The sequence below is a fragment of the Mobula birostris genome, chromosome 3 (assembly GCF_030028105.1).
Source record: "Mobula birostris isolate sMobBir1 chromosome 3, sMobBir1.hap1, whole genome shotgun sequence".
Lineage (NCBI taxonomy): Eukaryota > Metazoa > Chordata > Chondrichthyes > Myliobatiformes > Myliobatidae > Mobula > Mobula birostris.
This window is the reverse complement of record NC_092372.1, coordinates 159146318-159158895: the sequence shown is the minus strand read 5'-3', so window position 1 is coordinate 159158895 and position 12578 is coordinate 159146318. Positions and strand designations below refer to the sequence as shown.

General features: G+C 40.1%; 1 long non-coding RNA gene across 3 annotated transcripts in view; it reads right to left on the bottom strand.

Annotated features, from left to right (window-relative positions):
* The window catches only part of LOC140195376 (uncharacterized), a 190508-nt gene that overhangs the window by 19514 nt on the left and 158416 nt on the right, over nucleotides 1-12578 (bottom strand). For 2 of the 3 annotated variants that reach the window (XR_011885448.1, XR_011885449.1), the window contains exon 2: nucleotides 2619-2719. The exons of the other annotated variant lie outside the window; for it this stretch is intronic. This is a non-coding gene — a long non-coding RNA (uncharacterized lncRNA). The remainder of the gene's footprint in view (nucleotides 1-2618; nucleotides 2720-12578) is intronic. 3 annotated transcript variants of the gene reach the window in all.

The following is a 12578-nucleotide window of genomic DNA, read 5'->3' as shown; positions in this document are numbered from 1 at the left end:
AGATACAAGATCGGTGACTGTGAGCTCATGGTCTAGAGGGAGGTTAAATACCAGGTGTAGAACCTCCATAAAACAGAGTTCAAAAACAATATTCATAGTAGGCCTCATAAACCAAGCGCTGCAAGTCAGTGCGAAGGGTCTTAGTGGTCGGTGTTCTGTGATACAAGGTTGTCAATCACATGCAAGAGCAGAATAGGAAACCTTAGGTGGTTGTTGCCTCATCAGTACTATTCAATGTATAGATGTCTAGAGAGTCTGTGACGACCATGACTGGGATCATAATGGACCGAGAATTGTGAAGATAAGGGAAAGGATGCACCATTCAGGGTTAAGAAAACCACAAAGGAACATTGTTGGTGTGTTTTAGGGGTTAGAACGTAAAGCAAATATTGACTTCAGTGAAAGACCTTCAGATCTGAATATGCATTGAAGATTAAATCTAAAATGCAACTCTGAACAATGGGTAAACAACGCCGATTTAAATTCGCTCTTTGTGTGTTTGCACTGTGGGTGTAAAGGAGGGAGGTGTGAAAGGGGTGCGTATTTCAAAGGAAGCATTGTAAATGTGGATTTGTTTAAATGGTCCTGAATTTTTCATTGATCTTTAGCACATAAAATGATGTGTAGGGCTGGGCCAGACAGATCTTTTTCAGGAAGGGTCTCAATATGATACCTGTTGTATCTTGTTCTGTTGAATAAAGAGGCTGTTTTGTATCTACCAGTACTTGTCTCCACTGACTTCATTCAATCAACAACAAGCACAGTGGCAAAGTCAGCTGAGCACGAGGCCATCATCATGCCAAAGGCAAAATTTATTGAAGGGATATGCATAGGGATGGATCTTAGGATAGATTCGCATAATTATAAAGGAGAAAATCAGAAAGGTGCAAGAAAAAAATATGGTTGCAAATGGAAGGAGATTTGTAGCGATGCGTCATTCTACGACAGATGCTCTAGCATCTGTTAAGTAACTGGTGCTGATGCACCTAGAAAACAAGGAGGCATATGTCACAATGATATTTCTGGATTTCAGTTCAGCTTTCAACAAAGTATTTCTGCAGACTTTGGTGAACAAACTTCTAATCCTCAGTCTAAATACACCACTGTGCAAATGGGTGCTGGACTTCCTAACCAACAGACCTCAGATTTTCTGGTTGCATATCCACTCCTCCCTCCACATCATCCTCAACGTAGGTGCCCCCAGGGCGGTGTGCTGAGCCCGCTGCTGTACACACTGCCCACACATGACTGCACAGCTAAACACCTGTCAAGTTCACTGATAATGCAACAGTGGTGGGGCTCTTCACCAGCAACGAAGAAGCAGCCTACAAGGAAGAGATGGAAGAGCTTGAGGTCTGGTGCCAGGCAAATAACCTCTTTTTCAATATGAAAAAGACAAAGGAGATGGTTATCGACTTCAGAAAAACTCACATCACTCACAACCCTCTTTACGTTGGCAGCACAGAAGTGGAAATTGCAAACAGTTTCAAACTCCTGAGATGCACATCTTGCATAAATAATCATGGTCCCAGAACAGATCCCACATGATCAAGAAAGCTCACCAGCTCCTCTACTTTCTGAGGAGGCTGAAGAGAGCTGGACGATGCACATCAATACTCATGACCTTCTACAGATGTGCAGTAGTGAGCATCCTAACTTGCTGTATTACTGCATGGTGGAAACTGGGCTCCAGCAGACAAGAAGGCTCTACAACAGATAGCCAAAACACCACACTACCTACCGTCAAGGACATACCTAAAGGAAGATGCTAGAAAAAGGCCATGAAGGATCCCAACCACCCTGCTCACGGACTGCTTCTCTGGCTCCCATCAGGGAGGAAGCTACGTAGCATCTATGCCAGGACCACCGGCTTCAAAAACAATTACTTTCTCCCAGCAGTAAAGCTAATCAACACTTCCATCCTATATGTCCCTCCCAACACAAATGCATGCCCCATAGTAATTGACATTTTTACCTTTTGATAAAAATTCTGACCGATTCGACTCTACCTATGCCTCTTATAATTTGACAAACTTCTAGGAGATTCCCATTCAGCCTCCAACACTCTAGAGAAATCCATGCAAGTTCATCCAATTTTGTGGGCATGTGGCCAAGTGGTTAAGGAATTGGACTAGTGACCTGAAAGTCGTGAGTTCGAGCCCCAGCCGAGGCAAAGTGTGTTGTGTCCTTGAGCAAGGCACTTAATCACATATTGCTCTGCGACGACACTGGTGCCAAGCTGCATGGGTCCTAATGCCCTTCCCTTGGACAACATTGATGTCGTGGAGAGGGGAGACTTGCAGCATGGGCAACTGCTGGTCTTCCATACAACCTTGCCCAGGCCTGCGCCCTGGAGAGTAAAGACTTTCCAGGCGCAGGTCCATGGTCTCGCAAGACTAACAGCTGCCTTTACTTTATTTTACTTCATCCAATCTATCTTTTTATAGCCCATACCCACTAATCCAGGCAGCATCCTGTCAAAATCTTCCGGCTCCTTTCCAAACCCTTTACATTCTCCCTGTAATGGAGTGTCCAGAATTGCACAGAAGTAAAAGTGTATACATAATGAAGGGCAATTAAAACATGTAAATTAACATGATAACATTTTTTGTCAATACTTAGTTCTCTCCCAATGTCAGATTTCTTCAAATAATGTCCTTGGGATAGTTGTAGTTCCCAGTTTTAAACTGGTGTAGCCTCTGTAGGTAGAGCTTCTCACCTGAAATAGGAAAGAGCATAGAAGTTTGTGGTCCCCTTTTTGCATTTCATATGGAGTCCTACAGAACAGTGCGTTAAAAGCAAAGCATGGGATGCTGCCGCTGGCCTAACTTCTGGTGAGAAATGTGGAAAAGTTCGAGCACAAGCTTAGGGTGACACAGCAGATTTGTCAGTACATAATCTATGGTGTCAATGAGCAGGCATATGGCCGCACATGGAATCAATTGTCTATCTTAGGTTGTGGAAGAAGCTGTACTAAGAACTGTGAATATCCTGATGTTACGTTTAATCAAGAGAATTCCAAAATGTAAAGAGTGGAATTTCAATTTGAAAACACAGCTGTAAGTTGGACAGCGAAATGTTGTCATGTAACTGAGTCTTAGTAAATACCTTACCAAACAGAAGGAAAAAAACGCAGAGAATTACTGAAGATAAAAGAGACAAACAGAAATCTCAGCAGAAAGAAGTGCAAACTACCTTCTGTAGGTTCCGTCTAAAACCAAGTGTAAAATAATAGTAAAAATAATCAATTGATTCATTTCTTTGACACAAATCTAATAGTCTTTGAATGTATATTGTAAAGTGTCATGCCTATGACCACACTTGTAAATCTGACTTTGCCAGAGATTCTAGGCTACATCTGATGAATAGCCATATGAATATTCCAGAGTAAACAAGTTTTATATTTCTTGGCTTGACAACTCAACATGCTCAGCATTTTAGGACCATGTCATTGGTTTAAGTGAACTTAAGACAACCAGGAAGCCAATGTTTAAGGACCATGAGCCCTGCATAAAATCTCATGTCTAATTTTAAATGTTTTGAATGTACCGGATCATGTTTTCCGTTTATATTTGGAGAATGCCCAATGTAGCAAGTAACTTTTTTGGAGTCATACAACAGTATTTGATATGGAGTTTCAGGACATTCTTGTAGCCATACTGCCCATCTGGTTAGTCTAGTTAAATTTCTGAGCAGTGATGATAGGAACGTTAATGCTGATATTGTCAGTAATGGTAATGCTGTGAAGGTCAGCCAGAGGTGGTTAAGTTTTCTTTTGTTCAGGATGGTTATTCCCTCATATGTTATTTGACCCTTATCAAATTGAGGATGAATGTTTTCCAGATGTTTGCAAAACTGCTTCATAATCTGAGGTCTTGCAAATAAATTGGTGAGAACAATATCAAATAGTTTTCTGTCCTCAATATCTGCCATAGGTCCTACAGAGTTCAGTCACTAGCAAAAAAACCAAGACACACTTGTGATGGATTATGAACTCCTCTGCCCTGTGTAGATCTGCTGTTCTGGCTGATCAAAGTGTTTCTTCCACATGGAAAAATACAGGAGTTGCCAGAAGTTGATAATCAGCAGTCAGTGCTGAGGTGTCATGGAGACAACTTCTTCTGAACTGCATACTGTAGTCCTTCTGGTGAAACAGGAAATTCCCAGAGATAATGAGAGGCGAGTCTGGTATATTGACTAATGGTAAAAATCAAGACTGATGACAGCTAGTTGTTATGACAACATTCCCGAAGAACGCACAAGTCCAACTATCCATACAGCAGATTTTGCAAAGCTTTTCTTTGGCTTCAATCTCGTACTGGGCTCAAAGTTGAGGGAATCATTCACTTTATTCTTAATGTACTTCGAGTTATTGACTTCATGAGTTTAAGAGGCCTGCTGGGCCATTTAAGAGGAACTACTGAACAAATGTTTTTTTGTCTGAAGATCATAGACATTAGAATATAAGAGTGAGAAGAACATGCTAGAAATGTGTAAAACAACAGTGACAGGACAGGTCGATTATTGTCTACTGGCATGACCGCCATGCCCGCCATGCCAGGAAAGATGTACTAGCACATGTGGGAATGTTGTCTGAGATGGAAAATTATTATTATAGGGAGAGACTGACTTGGCTGGTGTTAGAACTGAAAGCAGATATAAAGGCAAGCTTTTTGCTTTAATAAGCCATGTATTTTAATAGAAACATCAGTAACTATTAGTAGATAAATGTTCATTGCTAGAAAGATTAGAGGAGAGTAGAGAAAATAACTTAATTCCACAAATGGTGGGAGTCTGGAAACCACTGCCTAATAAGATGATGGAGATAAAAACCCATATCATTTTTAAAAATATCTGGATAAACACAAAGAGCAAAATCTTTAGGGCTAAGAACCAATCACAATGAAGTGAGGTTAACCTTAAGTTAATCTCAAGGAAACATGAGGGCCAAATGCTTCCTTCTGTGCTGTAAATTTCTATGATTTCACAAGTTCAATTAGGGCTGACAAAAATCCTTTTCTAAAGTGAACCAGATGAGATTTTGGACAATTGAACAATTTTTAGGTTGTCTTTATTGATATTAGTTTCTTAACTCCAGATTTGGTTTAATTACCCGAATCTACATTCCCCAAGTGCCATCAAGGAACTTAAACTCGATTTCCAAATCATTAACTCTGTCACCTGAATTTTGATCCAATAATACACCGCCTGACCATATCCTTTAATAAATCCTAATCCCATTAAACAATGGAAGGATAGAAAAAGTTTTTGATAAAATTCCCAATCCTTAGCAAGGATTTGATCAAGCTCCACTCTCATAAAAGCATAATAAATCAAAGATGGAAAATAGAAACACGAGGAATTCTGCAGATACTGGAAATTCAAGCAACACACAACAAAGTTGCTGGTGAATGCAGCAGGCCAGGCAGCATCTTTAGGAAGAGGTACAGTTGACGTTTCGGGCCGAGACCCTTCGGCCTGATGAAGGGTCTCGGCCCAAAATGTCGACTGTACCTCTTCCTGGAAAATAGATTTCTTTCTGTGTTACCTGATCCTTAATATTTGTATTCTATATGCAATTGGTATGGCATACAAATTGCCTCTTAATCAAATTAAAGCTCTTCCTGTTCATAATATTGAAGGGGTTATCACAAGAAAGTTTGAGTGTCAAGTGGCATAAAGGACCCTGGCCTGAAATATCAAGTCTGTTTTTGCCACACTTGCTGAGAATTTCTATTATTTTCTGTATTTATTTCAAGTTTTCTGCATCCATAATATATAGCTTTGGCATTAGCTGAAGGGATTTTATAATTTGTTAATGTTTATATTTTGTTCTTCCAAATGATTTGCTAATGGTATTTTTTTTTGTTATCATGAATCCATTCCCACTGCAGTAGACTCAGGTAATGAAATATGAGACAGTAAATCTATCAGAAATAATTTCAAAAATTCTGTTTTTTAAACTTCCTGCAAATCACATACAATATTGTTCATGAAAAGAAAAAAAAATCAGTAATGCCAATCAATTCACCTCAGATTCCATCCCACTCCCTGCTCCATACGCTATTCCTATTCTAATTTGCATGGTACCCGCTAACCATATGGTTCTTCTTCTTACAGTGGACTGATCTGGACTATTAACTATGATAACTATTTGAAAAAATAATTACTTCTCTGGAAATTCATTTGACCTTATTTTTTTCTGCTCTTTCTAGTTTAGCATAAGTATCATGACGTGTGTACATGTTGCAAGGTAAAATAAAGTCAATTTGTTTATCATAGTGCCCTACATGAAGCAATAAAATAACTAGATAATCTATACCAGTCAAACTGATTGATTCAGTGACGTCCAAAAGACTGGGAGGATGCCATTGATGAGTTTAAATTAGATAATCTAATTATTTATGTTCACCTTTAAGAGAAGATACAAATTTGCTTTAACACTTTATAAAGTGTCCCTCCTGCTGAGTTACATTGATGTATCAGGAAGAATTATATGGCTCAATTAAAAACAGAAAAAGGTGGAATCACTCGGCAGGTCAAGCAGCATCTATGGAAAGGGAAACAGAATCGACATTTCAAGTCACAGAGCCTTCATAAGTGCTGTGACTGCAATTGAGGTCACTGGAGAGACACTGAAGCTGATGATATAGAAGTCTTTATTCATCACCACAAGCAGACATCATTCTGGAGACACTCTTGATAGATGCCCACTAACCCAAAGTACATCACGTTTTTCTACCCTTAAGATCAATGGTAACAATTGCTGATAAAATGTAATTGCAATAGTTACAATGACATTATTTCCTTCAATAATTTGGGTTGGCAATAGTTCCTTTGAATTACCCATCTGCTGTGACAGACACCTCTGAATGTTCACTCACCTTTATCACAAAGTAATTCACACAAATATTCTAAAAGCTAAGGGGGCAAAAAATCCAGTCACCCAAAATTTGTGTTATCAGGGCTGTCTCTGAATATACAAATATCGCAAGTACACTAAAACTATTGATTGCCAATACCAGTAACCATGTTTGATATGCTAAGTGACAACACTAGTCTGGTCTGCCAGCTTGAACTCAGTCACAGTAGTGCAAATACATTAACCAATGTCACCTGGTTTAACGCAAGCCAATTAACATAACCCTATTGTCTTAATGTTTGGCTATTGCCTATACATTCTCTTAGTCTGTGCTTTTAACTTCAATTTACTGCTTGCAATTTCCAAAAAACCGAAGGATAATTGTAAGCTTCCTGAATTTATTTACATTTAAAATAAAAACTGAAGCTTGGTCCTTGTTTGAATTAATATCTGCTATATTTACATAACTCCAGAATACTCCCTTACAATCAGAACTGAGAAAGAAAGAAAACCAAATTAGTTCTAAGTTGCAGAGAAGGTGGGAAAAGGAAACATTGTGTGATAGAGTGAGGCCAAGTTTGTCATGGGGATATACTATAAGAGATTCCCCACTGAACGAATGAATGGCAGCAGGTACGGATTGAATATAAATAGAAAGAAGCACAAAATGCTGTAAAACATAAGGTTACGGGACATGCCCTGCAAGTCAAGCTGTGCAAATGGAGGAACTAAAACTAAGCCAATATTACAAATGGATTATTTATGGGAGAAATGGTCAGTTCGGAGACAGGTAGAAAATTTGAATTACCTGAAATTGTAGATGTTGATACTAAGTCCAGAAAGCTGCAATGTGGTAGGCTATGTGATGTTTCTTAAGCTTATATCAGCCCTCGTTATACAATTATCAAATGCCTCCAACAGATAGGTCATAGTTGGAGTGGAGTGGAATGGAAAATTAATGTGGCAGAAAACCTGAAGCTCAGGCTTGCTCCTACAAACTGAAAGGAGATGCTTTGTAAAGCAATCATCAATTCCACATTTGGTTTCACCAATGCAATGCAAGCTACATTGTGAACATCAGGATTGGAAGAAGTGCAAGTCATTGCTGCTTCATCTGGAAAGGCAAGTTCTCTGAAAGCTGAGCTTCATCAGAGATGAAAGGGCAGGCGTTGCATCTCCTGCGATTGAATGGGAAAGTGTCATACGAAGGGGAGTGTTTATTGAGAATAAAAGAAAAGACCAGGAAGACACAACAAACAGTCTCTTCAAAATACTGAAATGGGAAGGGAATATGTATCTGATGATGGAACTTCATTGGAGCTGGTGAGAATGAAATGATGCTTTAAAGCTCTCTTCATGATCTATTTCAAAGCAAACAGAATAGAATTTTTTCATAAACTTTAACTCTTTCTCTCTCTCAATGTGTGCCATCTGACATGCTGAGTTGTGTTTCATATTCTAGCATCCACAGCTCTTTTTGTTTTTTAACTTTCTAGTGCAACTGTTTCATTATGTAAATTCCTGACTGCCTTTCCCAAGCTTTCTACCCTCCTAGTTTGGAATTTCAGGGATATTTGATAATGATTGAGAGCAGACATGTGGTCAATATTAACCACACTTAACTAGGAACAATAAAGTCAACATAGGTTCTCAATTTCATTCCTGACTAAATTCAATAAGTTCTGCACAAGTGCAAAGAGAATTCTGTAACATATGATCCAAGTTATTGACTTAGTTACAACTTCTATCCATAAGACCAGGAATAGATCCTTCTACATGTCCAATAAAACTCCAAGACTCAATTTGCATCATTAGCTCATAATAGTTGGAATCTTTGCCTTCACTATTGCTAAATGCACACATCCAAATAAGATGCTCAGTTTTGCAGTCTAATATCAAGTAGAATTTTTACAACTCTAGACATTCTGGTTCTAGCACAAATAAAGGTTCATAATATCAAAGCCATCTTCCAGTATTACAAATGTTACTGACATCACCAGATGTTACTTCCTCTTTCAGTTTTTGGTCACTTATGAGATATCAGTTTAAGCAAATCTCAGGACATAAACCACAGATCATAATCCTTAAATATCAGCAATCATTTATATTTTGATTGCGGATTACAGATGTTTATCTTCATCTCTTATGGCTTCCACTAGCATACTCCAAATACCTGTTGAGATCTATTATTTTTATAGAACCATATAACCATATAACAATTACAGCACGGAAACAGGCCATCTCGGCCCTTCTAGTCCATGCTGAACTCTTACTCTCACCTAGTCCCACCAACCTGCACTCAGCCCATAACCCTCCATTCCTTTCCTGTCCATATAACTATCCAATTTAACTTAAAATGACAAAATCGAACCTGCCTCAACCACCTCTGCTGGAAGCTCGTTCCACACAGCTACCACTCTCTGAATAAAGAAGTTCCCCTTCATGTTATCCCTAAACTTTTGCCCTTAAACTCTCAACTCATGTCCTCTTGTTTGAATCTCCCCTACTCTCAATGGAAATGCCTATCCACGTCAACTCTATCTATCCCCCTCATACTTTGAAATACCTCTATCAAGTCCCCCCCTCAACCTTCTACGCTCCAAAGAATAAAGACCCAACTTGTTCAACCTTTCTCTGTAACTTAAGAGATGAAACCCAGGTAACATTCTAGTAAATCTTCTCTGTACTCTTTTTATTTTGTTGACATCTTTCCTATAACTTGGTGACCAGAACTGTGCACAATACTCCAAATTTGGCCTTAGCAATTCCTTGTACAATTTCAATATTACATCCCAACTCCTATACTCAATGCTCTGATTATAAAGGCCAGCATACCAAAAGCTTTCTTCACCACCCTATCCACATGAGATTCCACCTTCAGGGAACTATGCACCATTATTCCTAGATCCCTCTATTCTACAGCATTCTTCAATGCCCTGCCATTTACCATGTACATCCTATTTTTATTAGTCCTACCAAAATGTAGCACCTCACATTATTTTATTGCTTATCATACACTGTTGAACGTATTTAGACCATAAGACAAAGGAGCAGAAGTCGGCCTTTCGGCCCATCAAGTCTGCTCCGCCATTTTATCATGAGCTGATCCATTCTCCCATTTAGTCCCACTCCCCCACCTTCTCACCATAACCTTTGATGCCCTGGCTACTCAGATACCTATAAATCTCTGCCTTAAATACACCCAATGACTTGGCCTCCACTGCTGCCTGTTGCAACAAATTCCATAGATTCACCACCATCTGACCAAAAAATTTCTTTGCATTTCTGTTCTGAATGGGCGCCCTTCAATCCTTAAATCATGCCTTCTCGTATTAGACTCCCCCATAATGGGAAACAACTTTGCCACATCCACTCTGTCCATGCCTTTCAACATTCGAAATGTTTCTATGAGGTCTCCCCTCATTCTTCTAAACTCCAAGGAATACAGTCCAAGAGCGGATAAACGTTCCTCATATGTTAGCTCTCTCATTCCCGGAATCATTCTAGTGAATCTTCTCTGTACTCTCTCCAACGTCAGCACATCCTTTTTTAAATAACGAGACCAAAACTGCCCAAAGTACTCCAAGTGAGGTCTCACCAGTGCCTTACAGAGCCTCAACATCACATCCCTGCTCCTATACTCTATTCCTCTAGATATGGATGCCAACATTGCATTTGCCTTCCTCACTATCGACTCAACCTGGAGGTTAACCTTAAGGATATCCTGCATGAGGGCTCCCAAGTCCTGTTGCATCTCAGAACTTTGAATTCTTTCCCCATTTAAATAATAGTTTGCCCGTTTATTACTTCTGCCAAAGTGCATAACCATACACTTTCCAACATTGTACTTCATTTGCCACTTCTCTGCCCATACTTCCAATCTATCCAAGTCTCTCTGCAGACTCTCCGTTTCCTTAGCACTACCAGCCCCTCCACCTATCTTCGTATCGTCAGCAAACTTAGCCACAAAGCCATCTATTCCATAATCCAAATCGTTGATGTACAACGTAAAAAGAAGCGGCCCCAACCCGGATCCCTGTGGAACACCACTGGTAACCGGCAGCCAACCAGAATAGAATCCCTTTATTCCCACTCTCTATTTCCTGCCAATCAGCCAATGCTCTATCCACGTATGTAACATTCCCGTAATTCCATGGGTTCTTATCTTGTGAAGTAGCCTCATGTGTGGCACCTTGTCAAAGGCCTTCTGAAAATCCAAATATACAACATCCACTGCATCTCCCTTGTCTAACCTACTGGCAATTTCCTCAAATTTGCTTTCTATTTCAGTGTAACTAATTATCAGTCATATTATGTAATTCTAGTGTGACAAAATAACCAGTTATCAGAAGATTGATGCCGATAAGAGGACAATGGGGAAACATGCAAGGTGCTAATAAGAGAGAGACGAGAGAGATTACTGAAAGGAGACACGGTTCCGAGTATTGTCAGAGACCAGTGGCTTTGAACCCTGAACTGTTTGAAGTTGATGGACAGGCGATACCCCAACAGGGGGATAAAAAGGGACAGGTTCGCTAAGGCAACGGACACACGACTCCACAAGGTAACAAGACCCTGGAAGCAGTGTGCCCCCACAAGTTGATGGGAGTTTTTGAGGTCTGGTCGCAGGACCAGCCATAGATGCACAGGGTAGAAAGGTACGGGTCGGCGGGAACCTGGTGTGTGTGTCCGCCCTTGCCTGGGTGCCGGGTTCACCGCAGAAGAACGATCGTATCTGGAACGGAGGGGTCACAGTCGGTGACCTCAGAAGACATTACAAAGGCCTCGCCCGAAAGCTAACTGCCAGGAATATCGAAGGTCTGTGTGGAATCCGTTTTGAATATTCATTTGCTTTCTCTCTCTCTCTTCTCCCCGCCCCAACGACAAAACAGCGATTACTGTGAACTGAACTGAACTTTGCGTCACTTGAAACTGGTCATTTACCCCTAGACTGCGATAGAGCTTGATTGATCCTATTATCCTAGTTCTGTGTACATGTGTATTTTATCATTGCTAAACTGTTGCATTTATATCCTTTTGATTAGAGTACTGTGTTGCTTATTTCTTTAATAAAACTTCCTTAGTTCCAGTAATCCAGACTCCAACTAAGTGGTCCATTTCTGCTGATTTGGCAACCCAGTTACGGGGTACGTAACACTAGGCTTAGTTTTTCCAGCACTACTCTTAAGGTTTTCAGTATTGTCAATAATTGTAAATGGGCTACACACACGAACTGCTGGAGGAACTTAGTAGGCCAGGCAGCATCTATGGAAAAAAGTACAGTCAATGTTTTGGCCAAGAATGTGCTGTTGAGGGTGATCTACCAATGATGATTCCTCCCAGTTTTCTTTCCCACAGGATAAATAGGGTAGTAGATTCCTGATGAGGGCTTTCAGCCAAAGATGTCCATAAGATCACAAGACTGTAAGATATAGGAGCAGAACTAGGTCATTCGGTCCATCGAGTCTGCTCCTCCATTCAATCATGGGCTGATCCAATTCTTCTAGTCATCCCCACTCCCATGCCTTCTCTCCATACCCTTTGATAGTCTGGCTAATCGAGAACTTATCCATCTCTGCCTTAAATGCACCCGATGACTTGGCCTCCACAGCCACTCATGACAACAAATTCCACAGATTTACCATTCTCTGACTAAAGTAATTTCTCCACATCTCTGTTCGAAATGGGCATCCTTCAATCCTGAAGTTGTGCTTTC